The 6556-nt window shown below is 68.9% G+C and overlaps 1 protein-coding gene across 1 annotated transcript in view; it reads right to left on the reverse strand.

The window, feature by feature from the left end:
- Rgs12 (regulator of G protein signaling 12) overlaps positions 1 to 4517 on the reverse strand; it is a 51786-nt gene extending 47269 nt beyond the window's left edge. Inside the window, 1 exon segment of the mRNA XM_048364160.1 lies at positions 4462 to 4517. The gene's annotated coding sequence lies outside the window, so the exon portion shown is untranslated.
- Positions 4518 to 6556: the final 2039 nt, after the last annotated feature.

Raw genomic sequence — 6556 nt, forward strand, 5'->3', positions numbered from 1 at the left:
GGACACGGGGGGGGGGGGGGGGGGGAGGGGAGGGAGCTAGGCACCAGGCCCCAGCACCTAGACCAGGGACACGGGGGGGGGGGGAGGGGAGGGGAGGGAGCTAGGCACCAGGCCCCAGCACCTAGACCAGGGACACGGGGGGGGGGAGGGGAGGGAGCTAGGCACCAGGCCCCCAGCACCTAGACCAGGGACACGGGGGGGGGAGGGGAGGGAGCTAGGCACCAGGCCCCCAGCACCTAGACCAGGGACACGGGGGGGGGAGGGGAGGGAGCTAGGCACCAGGCCCCCAGCACCTAGACCAGGGACACGGGGGGGGGGAGGGGAGGGAGCTAGGCACCAGGCCCCCAGCACCTAGACCAGGGACACGGGGGGGGGAGGGGAGGGGGCTGGGCCACCAGGCCCCCGGCCCCAGTTTAGCAGTGTTCTCTCTCAGTGCCCAGGACCCCCCCACTGTGTGGCCCGGCCAGGGGCCCGCAGGGCCTCACCGGATGCCCGCAGGGGCCCCACGGGGGACGCGTGGTGCAGCCCGAGCTGCCTGACGCCCCTGCACCGCGGAACGTGCTGGAACGCAGTCGCGTCCCCGGCCCCGCGGCACACAGTGAGATCTTTCCACGTCCTCCCAGTGCCGTCTGCGCTCACACGGAGCCGACGGCCACTGACCCCGCGGCCTTGCGACGGACGAGGAAAGCAAGGTGCAGCGCCCAGTCTAAGCCTGCGGGAGCCCGCGCCACGGAGGGCCCACGGCACGCGCGGCCATCGCCCACCCACGCGCTGAGAGCCTCCGGGGCGCAGCGCGCCGGGCTCAGCCTGCCACGGCTGCCATCTGGGAGGCAGCGCGACGGGGTCACAGCGCCGTCGGCCCAGAGCGCAGCCCCGCAGCGCTGGGCTCCCCGGTGTCGATCCACAGACGGCAGCCTCCGGGCCCCTCGCCCGCCGCGGCGAGGCCGCGCAGGGCTGCCCCCCCCCCCCAAGATCTGCCGAGGGAAACAAGGCCTCACCGGGATCTAAGGCCGCCTCTGACATGCTGCAGTCTGTAAAGACGCAGAAATAGGATTTAGAAACCACCATGAAATCCTGGAAATGAAGAGCTTGATTGCCCAAGTGGAAAACGCCATTGAAAGAAGTTGAAAATGAGGCTTCAGGAATTAGAATAACACCAAGAGACCAGAGTAGTCAGAGACCCTGAAAAGCTTGGGCGACACCAAGGTCCTGGGGCTGCAGGGACCTCTCAGACGCCGTCAGCGTATCAGCCCCGCGAGCCGGGGCGCAGGCCAGGAGAAGAGGGAAAAACCGAGCACGCACAGAAACTACCCAGTAGTGGTACTTGGGGGAGGGACGGCACAGGGAACCCCAGGGCCAACTGGCACAGGCCTCAGGGGGTGAGCACAGACTGGAGAAGGGGGGGCCTCCTCCCGCCCCTCCCCCAGCAGTGGGGTGGCCCCGGGCAGGACCTGAAGCTGAGGAGGGAGCTGCCACCGGTCCTGTCGGCTGGGTGAGAGGCTGGGCAAGGACAGCGAGCAGAATCAAGAGGCCACAAGATCGGGCACGGGCACATGGTGGGGGGGTGGCGGGGGAGGCTCCCCCCGGGTGCTGAGGGCCCCCCTCCACCTCAGAGTCACAGGACAACGGCGGAAGGGATGGCACCGAGCGGCCCTCTGCGGGTGGACAGGGGCGCAGCTACGGCCGCCGCCTTCCTCCCAGGGCTCAGCCCTCCACCTGGAACGGTGATGGAGCCCCTGCTCAGCGACACGGGGGACGCGCGCGCGCACGTGCCCACGCCGGTGTGGCTGCGCACACCAGGACGCTGGCGAGGTCCCATGAGTGCGGGCGGGGGCCTGGCGTGGGCTCCCCTGCTCCTCCGTCACCCCCGCTCTGACAGCGCGGCGGGAGGGGCCTCCAGCGTGGGCTTCCTGGCGGAGCCGGCTCCGGGATGGATCTGGGGGCTTCCTAACAGGGGCCCTGGGGACCACTGCGCGCTCCCCACCGCGAGGACAGGTCCTCAGTCCAAAGCCGAGGCTCATCTGGAACACGGGACCCCGGCTCCGCCTCCGTGCTGGGGTGATGGGGGGCCAGGAGACTTCTCATCTCATTGCTGGGGAGGGGGCCACCGCCCCAGACAGCGCCACACCAGTGACCCCGCCCCCCGCTGACCTGGGGCCGGCTGGACACCCTCTTTCCAGTGACCCCGCCCCCGCTGACCTGGGGCCGGCTGGACACCCTCTTTCCAGTGACCCTGCCCCCGCTGACCTGTGGCCAGCTGGACACCCTCTTTCCAGTGACCCCGCCCCCGCTGACCTGGGCCGGCTGGACACCCTCTTTCCAGTGACCCCGCCCCCGCTGACCTGGGGCCGGCTGGACACCCTCTTTCCAGTGACCCTGCCCCCGCTGACCTGGGCCGGCTGGACACTGTCTTTTCTCCTAAGGAAGGTACATGAGGCAGCCGGGGCCCCCAGGGTGGGGACCCCCGGGCCCCGAGGCTGTGAACGCCCCTCTTGTGACAAGGACTTTGAGAATGTAAGTCCTGAGATGGGGAGGGCTTCGACGATCCTGGTCAGTCCTAAATACCCCAGCACTGCAGGCCAGGCACAGGGAGAGCCCAAGACCCCAGAGGGCCTGAGGCGGGAAAGGGCCGGCCCCCGCTGAGCCCCCCACGCCCCAGGCTCCACGCGGAGGGCACCCACCGCGACCTGCTGCGGCCCAGCAGAGGAAGAGGTCAGCTCTGTCTTTTTAGCCACTAAGTTTGTGGCACTCCGCTACAGCTCAGTAGGAAACAAGTACAAGTGCTAATTAGGAAGTTTCCGGAAACTCCACCCAGGTCCAATAGGGAGCCTGCCCTGCCGCACTGTGCGTCCACCCCTCAAACAGCCATGCCCAGACAACGCGACCCCAAACACACGCTCCGCGACGCCCCCACCTCTGTCTCCACCTCCCTCGGCTCCGGGGTCACCGGCCCCGCCTTTCAGCCCCTCTCCCCTCTGCCTGGCCACAGGCCCCTTGCTCTGAGGTCCTGGTCCCCACCCCTAGGAAAGTGGCAAACCCACCGGGTCCCCTCCTCCCTGCCAAGCAAGCCCCACCCCCTACACTGCCCATGGCCCGCCCTCTCCTGACCCCCCCAAGCGGGGGCAGCCCTCCTGAGGCTGGGTTCTAGCTTCAGATTCCAGAAAAGCCTGAGTCTGCGGCTTCAAAGAGCTGGCTCGGTGTCCGCTGCTGGGGCGGCCACTGGCGCCCGTGTCCGCCCCGCGCCGGCAGGTGGCAGGTGTGCAGTCCCGCCCGCCCCCCCCCACCATGAGTGCTCCTCCGGACACCCAGGGCCTGGGGTCCTTGGCTAGGCCGGCCACCCGGTCCCACAGTGTCCTGAAATCCCGGCCCCGGGCTGGGCCTGGCTCCTCCAAGCCACGAGGAGAACCACACACTTCGTGTTGATTTTTCAGAGGAAACTTCGCACGGTACAATTCGGTCGCCTTTCAGAATCTTTTAAAACTCGAGACACAGTCTTCTCGACGTGGCCCGTTTCCCCTGCCCTGCCCGGGCTGCTAGGGAAGGTCCCAGCCTCAGGCCCGGCCAAGGAGGGTGGGCTCCTGCCACAACCGCTTCTCACTGCAGGCCCGCCCTGCCCTGGTGTGCCTGGGGGGGGGGGAGGGAGGGAGGGGGGCCCATGCAGGCTCCAGACCCTCCCCAGCTTCCCACAGCGCTGGGCAGCACAGTAGAGGCGGCAGGAGGGGGGCAGGTCGCCCCCTCGGTGCGGGCTCGCTGGGGGAGGTGGGAGGCCCAGTGGTCCCGAGGACAGGCCTCCTGGCTGGACCCCGCAGCTGTGGGGCGGGCTCCCCCTGACCTCTCCCACCACACCCCACTCTCCACACCTAGCTGCACCCACAGTGGGAACCCTCTCCACCCACCGACCCACGCCCCGGTCAGGGCACCACCGTCCACACCCGGCAGAAGGAATCCCTCGGTCTCTACTCATTTGACTTTGTGTCTACACCCCAGCCTGGACCCATCTGGACCCTGGACTTGGGTCTCTACTCCAGGCTGAACGCCCCCCGGTTTTCACCCCCCATCTGCGCGCACCGCTGCCCCACGGCCTGAGCTTTGGTCTGCACCCCAGTCTGGGTGGGCCCTCGGGTCTCCGTCCGCGCCCAGCCGGGCCCCTGGGGCGCAGCCCGGGGCCTTGGAGACGCCTCTGCCCAAACAAAGCGGCCGCGGGCCCGGCGGGGCGGAGAGCGGGGAGCGGAGGCGGCCGCCCCCGGCTCCCGGCCCGGGGGCCCCGCCCGCGCCGCTCAGGACGCCCCGGGCCGCCTCGGGCCGCGGCCGCCGGGCCCAGCGCGAGCGCCCCGGCCGGCCCGAACAAAGGAAGAGCGGGCGGCGCCCCGGGAGCGCCCGGGCGGGCGGGCGGGGCCGGCGGCGGGGGCGCCGCGCGGGGAGAACCGAGCGGAAGGCGGCGCGCCGGCCCCGCTCACCTACCGGGCCGCGCCGCTCGCTCCGAGGGCGGCCGCCGAACGCGCCAACAGTCCCGCCGCGCCGCCGCCGCCGCCGCCGCTGAGGGGCTCCGGGGGGCGTGGCTCCGGGGGCGGGGCCCTGGGCGGGCGTGGCTCCGGGGGCGGGGCCCTGGGTGGGCGGGGACCGGGGGGGCTCTGGATGGGCGGGGACCCGGAGGGGCGTGGCTTCGGTGGCGCTCCATGGGCGGGGCGAGCCTCTCGCTCGGGGCGTGGCTGGTCGGGGGCGGGTCGTGTGGGCGGGGCTGCGGCGGGCGAGGCGGGGCGGGCCTGGCTCTGGGAGGCGGCCCCCGCGGGCCCCGACGAGGAATCCGGGTGGGCGGGAACGACCGCCTGGACTGGACGAGGGGCAGCTGCGGGGCGGGAGGGCGGGAAGGAGGACTTCCAGCGGCGCGGCGGCCTCATGGGGCCCGGTTCCTGCCCTCCCGTCCCAGGGCCGCCCTGCCCCGTGTGCTGTGTTTGGAGGAGGCCCGGGATGGAAACGCGTGAATGGCTTTTTTCCTGACTAGCAGGCCCGCGAAAGCCGCGTCCTCTGAGGGCGGGCCGGGACGAGGCGCACCTGCCAGAGAGGGCGGTGCACCTGCGGAAGGGCGAGTGTGCACAGCTGGAGGGGCGTACACAGCTGGAGGGGCGTGCAGAGCTGGGGAGGGGCGTGCAGAGCTCCGGAGGGGCGCGCACAACTGGGGAGGGGCGCGCACAGCTGGAGGGGCGTGCATAGCTCGGGAGGCGCGTGCACAGCTGAAGGGGCGTGCACAGCTGGAGGGGTGTGCAGAGCTCGGGAGGGGCGTGCACAGCTGGAGGGGTGTGCAGAGCTCGAGAAGGGCGTGCATAGCTGACGAGGAGCATGCACAGCTGGGGAGGGGCGCGCAGAGCTGGGGAGGGGCGCCCAGAGCTGGGGAGGGGCGCACAGAGCTGGGGAGGAGCGTGCAGGGCTGGGGAGGGGCGCGCAGGGCTGGGGAGGGGCGTGCACAGCTAGAGGGTCATGCAGAGCTGGGGAGGGGCGCGCAGGGCTGGGGAGGGGCGCGCAGAGCTGGGGAGGGGCGTGCAGGGCTGGGGAGGGGCGCGCAGGGCTGGGGAGGGGCGTGCACAGCTAGAGGGTCGTGCAGAGCTGGGGAGGGGCGCGCAGGGCTGGGGAGAGGCGCGCACAGCCCTGTCTTTGGGCAGGAGAGCTCCCCTAAGGACGGGCGAGCAGGCCCGCGGCCTCCCCAGGCCCCAGCGCCTTGGGATACCATTCCTGACTTGTCGCAGTGAGCTTGAGTATTTTCAGGACACCGTCCACCCGCATTTTCCCACAAGGTCTAGATCTGAGAGAAAGTCAAATGTGGAAAGCTACACAGGTTGGCACCTGGCGTGTTCAGTTAGGCAGACACCACCTCAACCTGTCACCTCTGTGACAAGCCTACAGCATTGACCTCACACACATATACACACGATACACACATATGCACACATGTACACGCAATACACACATACAGTATACACATACACATACAATACACAAACGCACATAAAATATACACATAATACACATTGCACACACATGAACACACAAATACACATATGTATACACATGCAAGCACACAAATGCAATATATACGCCTGCACACATATACAGATGCACACATGCACGCATACAATATACACATACACACCTGCGAACACGCAGTGTACACACCGTGCACATATGCATACATACATACATATATGCGCGCACACTCATACACACACATACCTCTTGGCTCACAAAGATCATGGGGTCCCCTTTTCCCGCCTGGCCCCCCCTTTCCCTCTCTGTGTCTGTCCCCTCCTGTGTTTCCGAGTGTCACCCCTTCGCGCACAGACGCTCGCCAGCGTCTGCTCTGCTGGCTGCAGGGGCCTCTGCCCTGGGGACCTGGGACAGGAGAGCAGGACAGAGGTGCCAGCCCCTCTGAGGCACAATGGCTTCCTCCTGACTGGCTGCCACTCCGCCTCTCCTGCAAGCCTCCCCTCCCTGGCTGTGAACTCCTCCGGCCAGGGCTCCTTTTCCTTCCCCCTCTTCAATATGTCCATAGCGGCAGCCGCCA

The sequence above is a fragment of the Perognathus longimembris genome, chromosome 16 (genome assembly GCF_023159225.1).
Source record: "Perognathus longimembris pacificus isolate PPM17 chromosome 16, ASM2315922v1, whole genome shotgun sequence".
Lineage (NCBI taxonomy): Eukaryota > Metazoa > Chordata > Mammalia > Rodentia > Heteromyidae > Perognathus > Perognathus longimembris.